The sequence below is a fragment of the Odocoileus virginianus genome, chromosome 6 (genome assembly GCF_023699985.2).
Source record: "Odocoileus virginianus isolate 20LAN1187 ecotype Illinois chromosome 6, Ovbor_1.2, whole genome shotgun sequence".
In the NCBI taxonomy this organism is placed as follows: Eukaryota; Metazoa; Chordata; class Mammalia; order Artiodactyla; family Cervidae; genus Odocoileus; species Odocoileus virginianus.
The window spans coordinates 55,215,214-55,235,298 of record NC_069679.1 but is presented as its reverse complement, the minus strand read 5'-3'; the positions used below and the strand labels follow the sequence as shown (position 1 = coordinate 55,235,298).

The 20,085-nt window shown below is 45.5% G+C and overlaps 1 pseudogene; it reads right to left on the bottom strand.

Annotated features, from left to right (window-relative positions):
• The window catches only part of LOC110130840 (palmitoyl-protein thioesterase 1-like), a 34,687-nt pseudogene that overhangs the window by 5,541 nt on the left and 9,061 nt on the right, over positions 1 to 20,085 (bottom strand).

Below are 20,085 nucleotides of genomic sequence, written 5' to 3'. Positions count from 1 at the left end.
CTTTCCATCCAGAGGCAGAACAGAATCTGATCCACTGTTCATTTTTATCCCCTGGACTCACACTGAACAAAGTTCTGAGCTTGGGCAAGTCACTTGATTGGTTCTTACTGAGAATCCTTCAAGGAGTTAGCTTCTCGTTCTAAGAATAGCACGTGGCCAGGAAGTTGTGGTGTGCTTGACTGTCTTTTACATTAGAAGTCTGAGCAGGGAGGTTTGGGGGAATTTGCTGTTTGCTAGAGTGCTCTGTGAGCAGAGGAAGTGAGGGATGTGGAACTGTCCTCATCATTCCTTCCTTCTTACTCTTCCCTTAGGACCAGAAGCAAAAGGCCCCAAATCTACCTTATATAAAAGTCACACAAGGTGTTACAGTTTGGAACAAAAGTTCAGGCCTGAGTTCCTATGATTTTGAATAGTCTTAAGCAACATTTGTATTTCACAGTCTGTTTTAAAGACATTTAATTGCTCTCATAATTTGTGGTGTACTGAGTTTGGGGAAGATCATTCCTGGAGGTCTAGAACTCCAGTGGAACACATGGAACATAACAAAATGAGGTATCAGTGAGAAATGTAACCATGGAAAATTACTTGTCTCTGTCATAAGAAATACTTAGGGTCAACATGTAAGCACTGATTACTGAGGTAACTAAAAATTGTGAGAAAACCTCTCTTGGGAGGAAGGAATATGAGTTAAATCCTCATCTCTCATGACGCAGTTTAAATGACATGTAAACTGAACAATCATGAAAGACCAATTATGCTCAATTTTTAGGTAAGTAACTACAGGAGAAACAGCTAACTGACTTTAAAGGAGTGGTGTCTTTAAGTGGGGAGGCGGGAGGACCCTGACTAGAATTATAAGCCTTCTGTTACTATTGGACTTGGTAAAAATTAAAAGTTAAAATATATCTTTATCTACATATATAGAGCCAAAAGAATAAGGGTAGGCATACTATCTGTAATTAATATTTGAAATATCCTTGAAATGTTACAATTAAGTTTTCAGGAAAATAAAGATAAAAGTGAAGGATGTGAATTCTTGGATGAAATAAAGGAATCATTGCTTTCATCTAATCAAAGCTGGCCTGAAATTTTGCATCTTTATTTCTCTGTAATTTGTGGGCCTTCTGTGTTCTAGATCAGGACTTGGCAAACTTTTTCTGCAAAGGGCCTGATAGTAAATATTTTAGGTTTGACAGGTTACATGGTTTCTGTTGTGGCCACTCTTTATAGCATGAAAGATGCCCTAGACAACACATAAGTGAATGAGTGTGGCTGTGTTTCAGTATGAATTTATCTAAGGACACTGAAATTTGAATCTCATATAATTTTTATGTGAATATCTAATATTCACATATAATTTAATGCCCTTTTGGTTTTCCTTCATTAAAAATGTGGAAATCATTCTTAACTCCTGGATCTTACAAAAACAGATGGTGGGCAGGATTTAGCCAGCAGGCCGTAATTTGCACATAGCTCCCTTCCTTGACACCATAGGTGCCACCGATGGGGACAACATGGATTTTCCCTACACAACTTTGTTCCCTTAGGTCTCACTGTGTTGTGTGTTGAAATATAAAGATGAGTGAGACCACCCTCTGGGGAAGTCCCTACTATAGTTGGCTGGTTGTATCTGAAGCAAGAGTTCAGTGACTGGACTAGTCACCTTAACAATGAAGGAAATCTTGAATGCAGAACCTCCAAGTAATCTTGGGCCAATAACATCAAAACATGTGATTAACAGTGGGCTATGGCACCATTTTGAGCCTCCACCCTTATCCAGCCCCCCATTATGCTGTCCAGAGGTTCTGTGGGTCAAGGGGTCTCTAGGCTTGAACTCATGGTGAAATAATAATTTGGGGAATAATCATCACATTTGTGTTTTGCTAAGTTGTCCTATTCCCAGCCCCAAGAGTGGAATCATGCTTGGAAACTCATCTTCTCATGTGATTATAGTACCAGACCAAAAACTTCATAACTTTTCTCTTGTGATGGTGCTTTTAAAGATTTTGGCACATAATGAGCATTCAGTGAATGCTAGCTCATCACCATCATTCCCCAACTGCCTATAGTAGAACTTTCAAGCATCACAAAGTTTTAGGGTGGATGCCTCAGAGCTTATTCCTTGCAAGTCATTCATTTTCTAGATGAAGAAACTGGAGGAGCTCGACTGACTTGTCCCGAGTCACACAACTGTTAGTGTCAAGGCTGATGACAAACTTTTCTCCTTGAACATCCCAGGGTGAGTATATCTGTTTGGAACTCTTTCAAAGGCTGGGAACTCTTCCAAACTCTTTAAAATGAAGAGTGATATGGTAAAAGGAATATTGTCCAGGATCCCAAGGCAACTTAAAAGCAGCTCAATTCCATTGCTTAGCCTTCTCTAAAACTGTCAAGAGCAAAACTACAAAACTAAAGTAATCAAAATGGTGTGGTATTGGCACAAAAAACAATAGAGATCCTGGGAATAAGTCCTCACACCTGTGGTCAATAAATCTTCAACAAAGGAGGCAAGAATATACAATGGGGAAAAGAGTCTCTTCAGCCAGTGGTGTTGAGAAAGCTGGATAGATGCAAGTAAATCAACAAAGTTAGAACACATCCTCACACTGTATGCAAAAAATAAACTCAAAATGGTTTGAAGACTTATAAGGTATGACTCCATAAAACTCCTAGAAGAGAACACAGGCAAAACATTCTTTGACATAAATCATACCAGTGTTTTCTTAGGTTGGTCGCTTAAGGCAACAGAGATAAAAGCAAAAGTAAACAAAAGGGACCTAATCAAATTTATAAGTTTTTCCACAGCAAAGGAAACTGTAAACAAAATGAAAAGACAGCCTATGAAATGGGAGGAAATATTTGCAAAAGAGGTTTCATTTCTAGGATATTCAAATAGCTCATAGAACTCAATAACAAAAAATAGCCCAATCAAAAAATGGGCTGAAGACTTAAATAGACATTTCTCCAAAGAAGATTAATAGATGGCCAACAAGCACATGAAAAGATGTTCATCACTGCTAATATTAGAGAAATATAAATCAAAATGACAGTGAGGTACCACCTCACACCGGTCAGAATTGCCATCTTTAAAAAGTCTACAAATAAGACATGCTGGAGAGGGTGTGGAGAAGAAGGAACTCTCCTGCACTGTTGATGGGAATGTAAACTGGTGCAGCCACTATGGAAAATAGTATGGATGTTCCTCAAAAGGCTAAAAATAGAGTTGCCATATGATCCAGCAATCCCATATATCTGGGTATATATCTGTATGAAACTATTATTCAAAAGGACACATGTACCACTATGTTCACAGCAGCACTATTTACAATAGCCAAGAGACATGGAAGCAACCTAAATATCCATCGACAGATGAATGAAGAAGATGTGGTGTATCTACACAGTGGAATACTACTCAGCCGTAAAAAGAATGAATAATGCCATTTGCAAGAACATGGATGGATCTAGAGATTATCATACCAAGTGAAGTAAGTCAAAAAGGAATGACAAATACCATATGATATCACTTATACATGGAATCTAAAATATGACACAAGTGAACTTATCTATGAAACAAAAAAGACCCACAGATATAAAAAACAGGCTTGTGGTTGCCAAAGGGGAGGGAAGCTGGCAGATGGATTGTTTGGGAGTTTGGGATTAACTATTGACAAATGCAAACTATTATATATATATAATATATAACAGCAAGGTCCTACAGTATAGCATAGGGAACTATATTATCCTGTAATAAACCATGGTGGAAAACAATATATATACATTGTTGTGTGTGTGGGTGTGCATGCATCTGCATGCTCAGTCATGACCAACTCTTTGATACCTCATGGATTGTAGCCCACCAGGCTCCTCTGTCCATGGAATTCTCCAGGCAAGAATACTGGAGTGGGTTGCCATTTCCTTCTCCGGGGATCTTCCTGACCCAGAGACTGAACCTGCGTTTCTTGTGTGTCCTGCATTGGCAGGCAGATTCTTTACCATTGCACCTCCTGGAAAGCCTGTATATGTGTGTGTGTGTATGTGTGTATAACTGAATCACTTTATTGTATAATAGAAACTAACACAACATTGTAAATCAATTATACTTCAATAAAATAAATTAAAAAATAAAACTCTCCAGGGGATAGCATAAATCACATAATAAATCATAAATCACATGAAAAGTGAAAGTCGCTCAGTTGTGTACGACTCTTTGTGACCTCATGGACCATATAGTCCATGGAATTCTCCAGGCCAGGATACTGGAGTGGGTAGCCATTCCCTTCTCCAGGGGATCTTCCCAACTCAGGGATCAAACCCAGGTCTCCCACAGTGCTGGTGGATTCTTTATGAGCTGAGCCACAAGGGAATCTCATAAACAATACTAAAATCTCTTGCCTTCATCTACCACATCCACAGTACTTCCAATTGTGCAAGAATACCCCTCTCTATAATTCAAGCTCTCCACAAGTATTGCTCCTTTCTCCCTCTTCTTTCTTTTTTTTTTCCTCCCTCTTCTCACTCACTGCTCCAGGAGAAAAGATCCTCCTTGTTTGGGAGGGGGTGGCAGAGGGGAAGTCTTTTGCTATTTGTAGGCTTGGTTTTGGCAGGTTGGTAGAGGAGCCAAGGCTGTGGACACTTTCATGATAAGACCCTATCACATCCTTAGAAAGGTAACTGGGGGTGAGAGGGAGTGATGACGGGTGGGCATGTAAGCCCAAAGTGGGACTTTTCCATCAAACATTCAAGGAAAAAACATTGACTTGCAAATTGTGAGACAATGATGAAAAGATGTTGAGAAAGTAAGACTGTAGGGTACAGAGAAGGTGGTCAAAGGGAGATACTTATTTCACACGCTGGGTCCCTTAGCAAATGACAAAAGGTTCAGTACCTTCCCCACCCATAGCTTAGGACTGGGCTACACCTCTGTACACCCTCCTAAATTCTCTCCCATCAGCTTTAGAGTTGGTGCTTCTAGATGAAGCCTTTCCCTGCCACACATGAGTACGTTTTGCTGGGTCTCTCAGTTCTGCTTCTTTGCCAAGTAAACTTGAGATTTGGATCCGGTTATCCTGGCTTACAGTCTTGTTGAGCTGGAGCACTTAGTGGCCAAGGAGGAATGAATATCCAGGACATCACCTGTGGCTAATCAGGGTGGGTCCTTCTCTCCAGTGATCCTGTGGGGGTGCTGACCATGCTGTGCTGGGTCCACGGAGGTCTATGGAGGGAATATGTGTTGAATTACTGCAGATTGAATTACTGTTGAATTACTGTCCAGACTTTCTGGAGGATTTGGATAGAGTTGGAATCATACTGTCTATATTTCTCTGTTTCTGTCTATATGAAAGAAATAAGAAGGACTGAATCACATCTACCCTTCCCAGAACATTTACGTTTTCAAATGAGCACAGAAATGAAATTAAGGCCAACAAGCAAATGCACACATTCTGCAGATAAATGAGTAACGAGCTTTTACCTAGTCTTGTAATTAAGGATTAAAATGTTCTATCCTCACACAAAACCTGCATGTCTCATCTGGAGGAATTATAAAATTCATCACCATCATGACTGAGCCAGGGCTCCTTCCATCCAGGGAGAGAGACTTACAGATCACCGGTTTCTATTCCACATGGCAGGTGTGCAAGAGCTAGGACTGTCTCCTGGTCAGTCAGTCCAACACCCTACTAAACTGAGGTTGTTAAGCGGTTGGCCTCTTGGAGGCAACAGTCTCCCAGGTGCACACAGAGTAAAGAGAAGATGGGCTCAAGGCGTGCGTAGCAATCTGAGCAAGGAACACATCTCATAAGCGCCCACTATGTTCATTTCTTCATCCATTCAACAAACCTTTAACGAAGTTATACGTTTGTTTATGACCTCTGCCCCAGGCATGGGTCTAGACTCCATGGGTAGAGCAGAAAAGAAAGCAAATTTCTACCTTTTGTGGAGGATGTCTTCCAGTGGGAAGAGAGAGAATGCAAACAGCTGACATGGGGTATGTCTTAGGGCTGAGTGAGAAGGGCAGGGGAGGGAGAGTGATGAGAAGATTGGGGTAAGTGTCCAGGGAGATCTTTCCAAATCAGTGGCAACTGAACAGAGTGAAGGGAGAGTGACAGATAAGAGGATCCCTGGGGGGAGAGACTTGGCGGGAGCTAGAGTGCCAGGGCCTGAGGTGGGGGTGCATTTGCTTTTGCTGTATTTGAGCAACAGAGGATGAGACAAAGAATGAGATGGTTGGATGGCATCACTGATTCAATGGACATGAACTTGGGCACACCCTGGGAGATGGTGAAGGACAGGGAAGCCTGGCGTGCTGCAGTCCATGGGGTCGCAAAGAGTCGGACACAGCTGAGTGACTAAACACCACCACCAAGGATGAAGCAGTGTGTCTGTGGTCCAGGGAGAGAGAGGTGGGTGGGAGGTGGGGTCGGTCTGAGGGCCACTTAGGACTTTCACCAAGTGAGATGGGAGCCCTTGGAGACGGTTGAGCAGTGAAGTGACCAGATCTGACGTAGGCTTTCTAGGGGGCAGGGCTGTTCTTGGGAGAATGGAGGGAGGGAGAAAGCCGGGTGTAGCTGGTGGCTTATCAGCTTCTGGTTTCCGATGGTGGTTTGCACCAGGGTGCTTTTGGTGCGGTGTGAAAAGTGGAAGACTATGGATAATTTTAAGGGGGAAACCCAGAGCACCTGTTGACAGGCTGCCTGCGAGATGTGAGAAAAGAGAAGATACCAAGGACGACTTTAAGATTGTTATCCTGAGCTCCTGGGAGAATGGAGTTTCAGCTGAGGCTCTAGAAGGGATACAGCTAAGTGAGGCTAAGCCAAGGGCTGGGGGCACGAAGCAAGAAAAACTGGACTGTAATTGTTGATGAACTTGCCTGTTTGTTTTAATGAGGAGGAGGTTGCGACTGGTAGGCAGATATGCCTGGTTTGGTTCTCATAGTATTTATTAAATAACTGAATAAATAACTGGATTCGCTGCTGAGGTTTAAAACTCGTGGCATTTTATATACAAATCTGGATTTCCTGCTCTTTTAGAAAAGTGGCAGTTCTGGCAACCCAGGTAGCAGCTGATTGGCCTCGAATGGCAGCTGGTTCCCCTGGCAGGGAGTGCCCTGTCCAGTGGACAGTCATGCCCCCTCCTCCCTATTATCTTACCATTGAGGCTACCCGTCCTGGGCCCAGCCTCCTCATCTGAAAGTAGGAATAACAGTTGTACCTACCTCCTGGGGTCATTAGGAAAATTGACTGAGATAATTCATGTGAAACAGGAGCATAGTATCAATTAAATATGCAAAAACCACTTGCTATTATTACTGTTATTACTGTCATTGTTATTATTATTAGCTATCTGGTCTTACAGGGCTTTGAGTGTTCAGAAAGCTGGAAGGGAATTCTGACAGGAGCTGAGGGGTGAGTGAAGCTTCCTTTCGTAAATGACAGCAGCAAATCGCAAAGCAGGATGGGAGGCGACACAGCTCCCAGACACTGAGGAAGCAGTGTCCGCCAGGTGCTATCGGCCCCGCAGATCAGGGTTCATCACTCTTCTTCCGCAGAGCTCGGCACGGTGGCCTGGATCACCGGGTGATTCATCTAACAGCCCCATGCGTTTGCCCAGCTTGCGGCATCACAAATTACATTTGCAGCCTGCTTATCAGGCAAGCTAGGAAATTAAACCTAAACGGCTATGGTGTTGCTAAGTAATATGGCTGCGTACACAGACACCCGAGGCTCAGACTGTCACAGCCCCATTAAAGCATCATTTCCCACTGTGGTTAATAAGGTTTGAAACCTTCAAAGGAAACCTGCTGTTCTTTTTTAAGGTCAGAAAATGAGGTAACTTGGTTATAAGCAAGGGATAGAATTTCCCTTCCTAGATGCTAGGGGTGTGCGTGTGTGTGTGTGTGTAGTGTTCAAGACACCAGTCTCATGGCTGATTGAGGCAGAGAGGGAGTGGATATCAGAGACAACCATCTTGTCCTCAGGACCCCTCTGCTCTGGACCATGAGTGTGCTGTGGGCTAAGTCGCTTCAGCCATGTCCGATTCTTTGCAAACCTCTGTCCATCAGATTCTCCAGGCAAGAAAAGTAGAGTGGGTTGCATGCCCTTCTCCAGGGGATCTTCCTGACCCAGGGGTTGAACCCCTGTCTCTTGTGTCTCCTGAACTGGCAGGTGAGTACTTTACCACTAGTGCCGCCTGGGCCAAGGGAGCCTGGGCAAATCCACCTCTGTGTCTGGCACCTGGACCCCCGCAAGTGTTTTCAGAGTGGCTGTTGGCTTCCCTCTGCCTGGGAATACTTCTCCGTGGATGATGGGAGCATTCCTGGTGATTTCTCCCTCAGGGCAGTTTCTTCTTCCGGGGGTTTTTCTCTTTCTGCAACAGGGCCCTTGAGCCCGGAGTGGGATCCTGGCCCTTGGGATGCTTAGGCAGCTGAGCTGGACCAGAGTTTCCTTTCTCCACTACTCTCCAGTCAAAACATCTGTGTCCGGTTCAGGGTTTGTCTTCATGTGGACTCACTAGGTTGAGAGCTTGAGGGCACAGCTTCAGAGCTAGGCCAAAGTTCCATGGCTGTGTTAGTTTACCAGGTAGGGACTTAGGGTGAGTATCTGCACCCCTGTACAGCTCTTCTGAGACCCCATAGTTTCCTGGGGGCAGGGAAGCTCTCCGACACATCTGGGTCATGTGGTCAGGGGCCTGGGGCAGCTGGAGCCCTCGGGCCCTCCCCAGCTCCAATCTCTGGGAGGACTCCCTTCATCTGCTCTGACTGAGACTCCTGGGACGGGGTCAGTCAGTCAGTTTAGTCGTTCAATCGTGTCTGACTCTTTGTGACCCCATGGACTGCAGCACGCCAGGCTTTCCTATCCATCACCAACTCCTGGAGCTTGCTCAAACTTATGTCCACTGAGTCAGTGAAGCCACCCAACCGTCTCATCCTCTGTCATCCCCTTTTCTTCCTGCCTTCAATCTTTTCCCAGCATCAGGGTCTTTTCCAATGAGTCAGTTCTTCGCATCAGATGGTCAAAGTATTGGAGCTTCAGCTTCAGCATCAGTCCCTCCAATGAACATTCCACAATTCCTCTTGAACTCCACATTTCCTCTTGAAGACTCATTCAGATAGCCTGGGCCTCACAGGGGCTTCTGGTCGCTGAGAAGCAGGTGGGGTTCATAGGCCCCCTGGAGAGAGATGCCTGCCTCTCAGAGGATGCAGCCAGATCTGAGCTCCATCCTGTCCTCACTCTTGATAATCTGGCCTAGCCTGTCCTGTCTTTACCAAACAGAGGCAAGTGGAATGCCAAATTCCTTCTGGCATTTGTTGCGTGATATGAGACTTGGCTGTGCCCAGAGGGGACAAAGACTTTCAGATTTAGAAACAATTGAACTTTCCATAAGGATGCATTCTTTCCAGCTTTGGGGCCAGCTGCAGGCTTGGAGCCATCTCCCTGGGGGAGAGCTGTGTTCCTCTAGAACCAGATGGCCCTTGGGGACTAACTGCGCTGGTCAATGGTCTGATGATGCTTCTGACACCCCCATCCCACCCTCACATATCACACCAAGAAGCACTTCACGAAACGGGTCTAATTTCAGGTCAGCCTTTTATCAAATAGTTTAGATATTGACTTTCAATTGTTAACCACCAGTACATCCCATTTTGTAGTGCTTTGCAAACCTGATGTGGCTGTGAACTGTGATTTGTTTCATAGGAGTGTACCATGGTGCTTGGGTTTCATTGGTTAGTTCTCATGTAACGATTTTGCCGAGTGTTTTCACTACTAATTGGCTACTTAATAAGTTAAGTCAAGAGGTACCTGATTTCTATCTCCTTTTCCACTATTCCTAGGGAAGAAAATTCTGATCGTATTTAAACAGCACCCATTTCATTTCTCTGGAGAGTGAACACCTGCCGGGTTGAATAAGTGCCTTTTCTTTGATGGTTCCTTTATGCTTTCTGTTGTTCCTGATGCTGGAAAGACTTCCAAAGTGTGATTTAGCACCAAGCTAAGCGTCTCCACGGCTCTGCTGACCTTCTTCTGGATGATCGGTGACTTGTTAAGCATATACATCTGCCTGTCTATGTACTTGCCCATTTCTGAGACCTTCAACTGCATTGAATTTCCTGGACTGGTATAAGGACAAGGGGTAGGGACTGGCGGCCACTGCCCCATCTGGCAGGGTCCCCGGACAGGACAAGAACAGCTTCTGATCATCTCAATTTTCCCAAGACCTTCAAGTCATTACTCTCACCTGTGGATAGCAGCATGCTGGTGGAGCAGCCTTGCATTCTCGAGACAGTCCCACCTCATCTAGAACCTTTTCTATCATTATCTCTGTTGGAATATCCTGGCCAGGTCTAGGGTACCCACACTTATTCTTTTCCTTCAAAGAGAAAACAGTAAGAGTCCTAAAGATGGTGATGTACCTAATATCATCTTCAACATAACAGTGAAAACCTTTTATAAAATTCAGATTATAAGCTATTGCATAGTCATGGTGGAAAATGCTGAAAAAATAGAGAAGTACTACAAAAATGTAAAAATTACCCATGCATGTGCGCTTCATCATGTCCTATTCTTTGTGATGCTAGAGTCCTCTGTCCATAGGATTCTCCAGGCAAGAATATTGGAACGGGTTGCCATGCCCTCCTCTAGGGGATCTTCCTGACCCAGGGATTGAACCTATGTCTCATGTCTCCTGCAATGGCAGGCAGGTTATTTACCACTAACGCCACCTGGGAAGCCCCATAACCCAATGTTAACCCATTAGGTAACCAATAATAACTTTTTCAAACATTTGTCACAGAATCAGAATATGTATATATGTATATATATATAGACACATACATATATATACTCACACGTAGGTATATATATAGTTGTTGTTCAGTCACTCAGTCGTGTCCAACTCTTTGCAACCCCACGGACTGCAGCATACCAGCCTTCCCTGTCCTTCACCATCTCCTGGAGCTTGCTCAAACTCATGTTTATAGAGTCTGTGATGCCATCCAACCATCTTGTCCTCTGTAGTTTCTTTCTCCTCCTGCCTTCAGTCTTTCCCATTATCAGGTCTTTTCTAATGAGTCGGCTCTTCGCATCAGGTGCCAAAGTATTGGAGCTTTAGCTTCAGCATTAGTCCTTCCAATGAATATTCAGGATTGATTTCCTTTAGGATTGACTGGTTTGCTCTCCTTTATATACATATATATATATATAATTTTAAACAATGGGATCATGCTATCTTGTACCTGCTTTTCCCATTTAACATTGTAATACAAACACCTTTGGATGTCATCAAATTACTTTACATCATCATCATTCATTCATGATATGAACACATTCTGATTTATTTAATCAGTTACATGAATTTTAAGTTGATTCCTATATATGTATTTGCCATTATAATCATTGCTGTAATGAACATCCTTGAGGTTTCCTCTTTATGTCAAGGTTTAGCACATTTTAAAAGACTTTGATTGATATTCCTAAATTATGTTCCTGAAAGTACATATTCCCAACCACCTGTGTATAGATGCTTTTTTACTGCCATTTAAAATATACTTGTCAATTTTATAGGTGAAAAATGAGCATCTGCTTGTTAATTTTAATATCTCGGATTCTGCGAGGTTAAACACTCTCCTTGTGGTTAATTGGCTGGCAGAGAAATCTTGTGCTCCTTTGCTCCCAGAAGATGGAATTTAAGTGTCATTAGTTATCACTTAGCAAGATGAAATTGGGGCGTGCTGCCAGGGAGCTGAGGGCACTTAAAGTAGTTGCTATTAGCCTTCAGAGCCTAAAACCAATCTTCCTAAGTGTCTGTTTTCAATCATCTTGGGCCTCCTAATCTGAGGGCAGAACTGGATGGAGCATGATGTGGGATGCAAGGGGTTTGGGGTGGTCTTGGGATGCAGGCAGGGTGCCTGGATAACCAATAGATTGGTTTTCTATACTTCCAGTCTTTCCCCTTCTTATTCTCCTCATTCAGGCAGAAAATCATATGTCAAAAACCTTTCATTGTGTTTTGAGGTGTCTGTTCCTTTAATGATGGGGTAACTAGAGTGTTTGCAGTCAGGATTGATATTTTGAATCTGAGGTTGGTGGTTACTCTGTCAAGTACTTAATAGGTAGCTTAGGATAGCTGTGTATAGATATCAGGGTTCTGGTATTTCTAGGTATGCAGGTCAGCAGGTCCAGGTGAGAGGAGAGGTCAGATTAAAAGCAGAAGGAGAAGGGGATGACAGAGGATGAGATGGTTGGATGGCATCACTGACTCAATGGACATGAGTTTGAGCAGACTCCTGGAGGTGGTGAAGGACAGGAAAGCCTACAGTGCTGCAGTCCATGGGCCCACAAAGAGTGGGACACGACTGTGCAACTGAAGAACAGCAACATTGTGGGTATGAGATGTGCTCTGAATCAGATCTATAATCTGGAACATGTAATATGCAATGTGCGGGGGAGAATCAGGAGTCCTGGGGCGGTGTGGCTGGGCTTGGGGGAAAAGCAGATGCTCTGGGCTCCTTTCAGTATACAAAAATGACTTTAGTGCAGCTTATTCCAGGGATGAATCTGGATGACAAAATCATGAGGTGTTTTGCCCCTGGTTCCGATAACTGAGTTTATGAGGAAAAAAGCCGTGGCTCTGGCACAGGCCTGGGAGGGAGGGAAGTCTGAGGGGCCACTGGCTTCCCTCCAGCCCAAGCAGGTGGTATGAGCTGCTCTGGTGATGGCTGGGCTAGAATGGCCCCTCCATCATCCCAAACTGGCATGTGCTCCCAGAAGAGCCGCTGAGGTGTGAGAGAAACTGCATCATTACCCAGAATATGGGAAGGAGGATAGAGGTTTTCATGTGTAATTTCCTGTCCTTGGAATCCAATATAGTCATAAATAAGCTCGGAGAGGCAACCGGTAAGAGAACTAAACACGAATGCCTCTCGTTTCCGAGGCGCTGGAAACTGAAAGGAATTCAAATCGCATCTTTCACGTTGGGTTATGCGTCTAAAGTATCAATAACTTGGCCAAAGCTAACTGTAGTCGGCTGACGTAAAGGACCCTGCAAGATGACATAATGTCAGGAGACTTTTCACAATGGGAAAAGCAGGTTTGGCATAGGTGAGCTCTGAACACTCCTGAGACTGCGCCCAGTTCTCTGAGAGTTAGCGGCAAAGAGTATCAGAGCATCGTGCGGGGGATGTAGGGGGGAAGAGACTGGGGGTCTTTTGGTGCTGAGTGCACAGAGGAGTTTGAGAGGGTGAGTGGCACCCATGGTTGGCTCCCCGTGGAGAGAACTGCCTCCTGGAAGGCATTTGGCCAAACTTAGCGCTGTGCCAGCATTTATTACTAATCACTGTGAAACTGTTCGTGTTTTTCGTGGGACTTTCTTATAGATCTGACTTGATCTTCTGAATATAAAATATTTTCCACAGGTTTTTTAAGTTTCAATTTTTCAGTCAGTATTTGACCATGTGCTCAGCCCCCCATGGGGGGATGTTTTTTGTTTTTGTTTTTTTTTTTTTTTATAACTGAGATTTTATTGGTTGTTTTGAGGATCACTACACAGACATTTCAATTTGTACACAATTCTCACATACGTACCAGAAATCTAAAATATCATGTAGTTGTGATTCTTAACAGTTATTCCAGTGACTTTCCAGCTTAAAATTTGGAGCAAACTTTCCTTATCAGGATATCAAGTACCAGTATCTTCAAATATTGATATGTTGTTACATCATAAGTCCCACTGATTCACAATTTAATATCATATACACTACATACCCAAACTGTCAATCTTTCACAGCACATTAACCAAGTTACTAGGAAAACTGGACTACCACGACCAAAGATGTTATAGTATAGTGCACAAAATTCTGACCAGGAGAGCCAAGATCAAAAAGTGGTTTGCTGTAGGAAATAATTCTACCAAAACAATATGGGAAGAGAAGTAATGTTTTTATAACACATGTGTAGACAAAGGTACGAGTGTTTTCCAAGCCATGCAGCGCATGTTCGAGGAGTCAGGCATGGACCCCCAGTCCTGATGGGGGCCGTGTACACAGCAGAGTGATCACAGTCAGACCACAGTAGATGTCACTGGGGCTCAGCTTACTCTCCACTTCAGAGGCACTGAGACCTCATTTCCTGCCCCAGGATCTCTGTGTAACTAGAAGGGAGCCTCTTTCACCTGAGAGCTGCTGTCTTTGCTGCATGATTTTGGGGGCAGGTTATTTAAGCTCTCCAGACCTTAGTTTCCATTTATAAAATGAAATAATAATAGTATCCATCTTAAGGAATTGTGTGAAGATTAACTGAGTTAATACCTTTAAAAAAAAAAAGAGCACTTAGCTCAGGGAGTTTGCACTCAATGCTTATTATGATGACAATGATGACAACCATGAATATTGGATTTCACAGATGGAGGCAGCCTAGGATTCTTAGACAGTCTAAGATCTCCTTAGGTCTAGGATCTCACAGTCTAAGGATCTTCCTGGTCTCCAAGCAAGGTTCCAACAAATACTCATGTTAACACCTTTATGCCTTGCCAGGGACATGGTGAAAAGCCTAAGGGGAAAGGGCTATTGTTCTATCTTCCTCTGGAAGGGGCTAATGGAAAAATAACCAAGCCTGTGAATTCAGGAAATAAAAGGTCAAAATGGGAAACCTGATCTTGAGAATTTCATTAATCTCTTCAACTACTTCGAAGGCAGCCGAGAAGTGACTTCTCACATGGGACCCCAAGAATTAAAAAAGCAGATGCTGTCCTCTAACTCTTGGCTCTGCTACTTAGCAGCTGTGTGACCTTGGGTTGGTTGCTTAACCTCTTTGAGATTCAATTTCCTCATTCACAAAATAGAAATAATACATTATAGGTTGTTGGAATTACTGAATCAGATTATATCTGTAGAGTTCTTGGAACCTGGTGAGGGCTCAGTAAAAGTCAGTTTTCATGCCTGTTGTTATGTTTGTTATAAATACTTATTATTATAAGCTATTTAGCTTACAACTGACAACTTGGGAACTGGTTACTTTCAGAGCAGGGTTTGTCCGGTGATGGTCCTCCTTCTCACCCTGAAAGATGTTAACAGTCAGGGGAGTTCCCCTACCCTGACAGGTCTGACCCTCTGAGCTTGGTGGTGGTCCACGTGAAGGTGGGGAGAAGGTACTCTCCCCACCGGGTTGTATGAGGGCTGGGTCAAGGTCATCCTGCTTCTGCTTGGGTCAGAAGTGGGGTATGGCTCATGGCTCCTGTTGGGTGATAGGGGCTTCTGAGGATTTCAGGGGTGATCAGACTCAGATCTCCTCACCACTGGCTCCTTCTGCTGGGAAAATACATAGGAGTAGAATGGCAGGAATACGTGGTAGACGTGTGCTTAACTTTGTAAGAAACCACCAACTATTTTCCAACCAAGTTATCCCATTCAATGTCCCCACCTGTTCTGGTTGTATAGACACGTGGGTCACATTTTCCAGTCTTCCCCATATATCAAAGTCAGTTCTTTTCAAACTTAGAAAAAATATATATACATTCAAACTTTGTATATATATATATATATATATATACACAGAACTTAAAAAGTGAAAAAGGTCATACCTATAACCCTCAATAAATAAAGCAGATAAGGAGATAGAAGCTTTGGCTGAAGAGTTGGGGAGGTGTTTGGAGCCGGAAGGTTTCTGTCGGCTCTGGGGCCCAGGGGTGCCCAGAGTGATGACCCAGCTCTAGGCACACGCTTGAGTCAGCTTTCATCAGATCCAACTTTCAGTTGAGTTCTGAGTCGGCCACAGTAGCAGTGATACTGGCCAGGCTTGGGCTGCCCGCACCTCTCTGCCTGCCATGCCCAGAGTTCTCCGTGGAGCCCCCCAAGCTGGCACAGGCTGAGGCCCCCAGAGGCCAACCAAGCACAGCAGCCTGGTGGTGGGCTGACGTTTCCTGCTGGCTGGCATCAGTCTTTCCACCACCACGATGTGTCACTTAAACTCACTCCATCTCCAAGACACATATTAGAGGCTGTGCGACTCCAGATACCAGGAACAAAGAAACAAATTGGGAACATCGTGCGCAAAAAAGATTTTAATCAAGATTAAACCGGCTCAGTGCGTAGATTCTGCCACTCTCCTTATTGTGATCCTGACAGTGATGCGGGGCGAGCACACTCCTGGCTCTGACACCCCGTGTAGCCCGAGTGGCAGCTGACAACAGACAGACGGGCCTCCAGGGGCACGCAGCCTCCCAGCTCCAGTCTGAGGGTTCTCCGGCCAGAACCGAGGAGCTGCGTCTCACCATGCTCCCCGCAAGTCCCCTCCTCCTCCTGTTTTCACTTTTTATTATGGGGACCTTTAAACATGTACGAAAGTAGATAGAATTGTATCATAAGAATCCCTATGTACCCAGAGTCCAGCTTCAACAGTTACCGATACGCCAAGCTTGTTTCATCTCCACCCTCACTCACACCCCTCCAATGTATTTTGAATCAAGTCTCAGACATGCTATTATCTCATCTACAGAAAGGTTAGTACACTCGGCTGAGATAACTTTTATTTTTTCTGAGGAGCTGGTGGCTCACTGGTAAAGAATCTGCCCTGAATGCAGGAGACCTGGGTTCAGTCCTTGGGTCAGGAAGGTCCCTTGGAGAAGGGAGTGGCTACCCACTCTCCAGTATCCTTGCCTGGGAAAACCCATGGATTGAGGACCTGGTGGGCTACAGACCACGGGGCTGCCAAGAGGTGGACACACCTGAAGCGACTCACAGTTTGGCTTCACTTTCACAGTATCATTATTATGCCTAAAAATAAGCAATGGTTTCTGAGTGTTTCTAATGAGAGTCAAGGGTGAGGACCCCAGTCCGATTGAGAAATCACTTCCTCTGGTGACAGGAGCCAGGTCTGACAAGTTGGAGGAAGCTTGGCTTTTTTTTTTTTTTTTTGAGAAAGCTGGCAGGAGCTCAACTTTTAAAACTCCACAGTCAGAAGAGGAAACAGCACAAAGTTAGGCTGACAACTTGCCTTGCTCAAGGATCCCTAACTATTAGGTTCAGGAATCTTGTCACCTTGTAGTTGAAGCTTTCTAGTTATTTTTCAGACAAATTTTGTATCTTAACCTAAAGGACAGCCGCTGTTGGGTTCCTTAGAGAATAGTCTCTTGGGGGCTTCTGGTCTGATGTCACTCTGCAGGCTCCCTGACACTACCCTAGGTTTCAAGTGTCCAGTCAGGAAGCTGAGATTTCGTTTGTGACTCTGCCATTTAAAGGGCTGTGCAGTTTCCTTGTGTGAGCTGTAAAGATGGCGGCGTTGCCCCATCAGCTGACACTGGTGTTTGCTGGAAGTGATGACAGTACCCACTGTGACTGGTGAGCAGGCTGGGAGAGTGCTCCCCCATCTGGCAGTGCTCACACCCACCTTGGAGCCGACCAGGCAGCTTTCCAGGCCCCACCTCCTTGCCCAGGTCTCCGGTCACGGCTTCTTCCATGGACTGAGTGGGAGTCAGCTGGGCTTCCCTGACCCCCACAGCCCCCAGGGCTGGTGGGCAAAACAGACTCTTGCTTCACGTCCCCCCACCCTCTTCTGGAACTCTCTACAGAGGGTGGTGTGGGTCTCCCTGACTATCTTCTGAGCTGATGAAAAGTGTCCTTGCTCACACCTCCAGTCCCTTCAGGAGTAAGACTGCTTTGGCCTTGGCTCACCAGATGTTCCTGGATTCCAGTGGGGACAGGGAAAGAGGAGAGGACGCTCTGCTGGTGAAGGAGGCTGCACGAGGGGGCAGCGAGTCGCCAGGGTCTTCTCTCGACATCTGTCCTCAGAGGCGAATGCTGCTTTGTGGTGGAGGCGCCCAGCAAGACAGGCTCATCCGCGTGGCAGCCAGTGCAGTGGGGCCAAAGTCTCAGAGGCTCCCAGCTAACAGAGCCTCCTCTGCTCAGCAGGAGCCAGAGTGTGTGCAGATCCCTGGAGAATGGCCAAGGGAGGCGCTGGTGACCTGAAGGCTAGGGATAGAGGTCACTTCTCTGTCTCCTTTTAGATGCTTGGGGAGACCAAGGTGTGTCCCCAGAGGGTCTTGTGTGTTCAGGAGCTACAGCTTCATGGCTGCATGGACATTCTACCCCTAGAGCCAGGAAGACCCCCTTCATCCATGAACCCTGGGCTTCCGAGGTGGTTGAGAGCCTGCTGGCCCAGCTCTGGCTCTGCCTGTCTGGTGGGTCTGAGTTGTAACTTTGAGGGTTTGTCGAAGTGGGGTGTGGGGCAGGGGTGGGAGCCTTGGTTGTGGAGTCAGGAGACCCCGGATTCCATTTTCTGCCAGTGGTGGGGCCTGGGTCAGGTGGTACAGCCATATTGGAGGAAAGTTCGGTGACAGCTCTCGAAATCACAGATATACATATCCTTTGACCCAGCAATTCCTCTTGTGAAAAAGGGACATACATGCAAGAAGGTTCATTGTGGTGCATTTGTGCTAGCAGGAGACTGGCGGGAAACCCCCAACCTTGGGCAAGTGAAATGACCTGTGGTTACTCCATACAATGGACTTTCGAAAAGAATAAGGCAGCTCCATGCATTTGCTGCTACAGAATGGCCTTCAGTGACATTGTTGAGTGAAAAAGACAAGGTTGAGCAGAGTGTATGGCATGCTGTGCTGAGCTTAGCTGCTCTGTCATGTCTGACTCTTTACCCACCAGGCCCTTCTGTCCGTGGGGACCCTCCAGGCAAGAACACTGGAGTGGGTTTGCCACGCCTTCCTCCAGGGGATCTTCACAACCCAGGGATCGAACCCAGGTCTCCCACATTGCAGGTGCATTCTTTATCATCTGAACTACCAGGGAAGCCCATGAATACTGGAGTGGGTAGCCTAACCCTTCTCCAGGGGATCTTCCCAACCCAGGAAATGAATCGGGGTCTCCTGCATTGCAGGCAGATTCTTTACCAGCTGAGCTATCAGGGAAGCCCTGTATAGCATGCTACCTTTTGTGTTTTTAAAAAATAATTCTTTTTAGATGCATAGAATATTTGTGGACAAGTTGCAAGAAACTAGAAAGTAAGGTTGTCCCTGGAGGTGGTGACCTGGAGGGACAGTGGTGGTGGGGAGATTGGTTTTTACTGTGAACTCCTTTATAAGATTTGAGTTTTGTACCATGTGTATGCTTTTAAAATAAACACACGTACTTAACATCTTTGGCATTTCTCTGGCATCGATGGGCTGGCTGTGTGGCTCTGGGCAAGTCACTTACCTGCTCTGAGTCCTATCTGTAAAATCAGATAAAAGTCACATTGAGAGGGAATTCCCTGTTGGGACTCTGAGCTTTCACTGAGGAGGGCCCAGTTTCGATCCCTGGTCAGGGACCTAGGATCCTGTAAGCCACACCGCGGTGTGGCCAAAAATAAAATATTCAATAAAATAGTTACAGAATTGATGGATGAGAAGAGCCTGTGCAGGGTGTAGACTATCGGGTATTCAGTGAGAGGAGCTTCTGGGGTTGTTTATATTTAAGTTGTTACCATCCAGATGCCAGGGCAGGAAGAGCAAGCCAGGCTAGAAGAGACGTAATGGGGAAGGCTGTGAGCATCTCAGAGCCAGCATGGCCTCTTTCTCATTTCTTCGCTGCGCTTCCACGCAGCCCGGAAACGTGAGCTTATTTGCGCTTTGCCTTTCCCCAGCCGCCTCCCTGGAGCACACGTGCGGGCAGCTGAGCCCAGACTGTCCACCAGAGGGCGTCAGCTGCCGCGCTGCCTCCTCTCGTTTCTGAGCCGCCAGAATGTGATGGGAGGTTTGCCAGGGATAAGGTTTAAGGTGGCCTTTGCTTCCTTGTTAAGTCCACCGAATACACTGCTTGTTGGTTTCAGTTAGGTCTGGGGGATGCTAATCACCAACGTGTAGCCAGGGGTAACATCCCTGGGGATGTGTGTGTGTGTGCACGCATGCGCTTGCAAGGTGTGTGTATGTGTGCATATGTGTGCAGAACGCTGGGCTGTGAGCTCCAGGTCATTTAGCATCTGCCTGTCGAGTGACTCTGCCCTGAAATGACTGAGCCTCCCCAGGCACTATGGCCCGAATAGTCAGAATGCTTACATCCCAAATGTCACCATCCCAACCTGGACCGAGTTCTCCCTCACTTCTCACCTC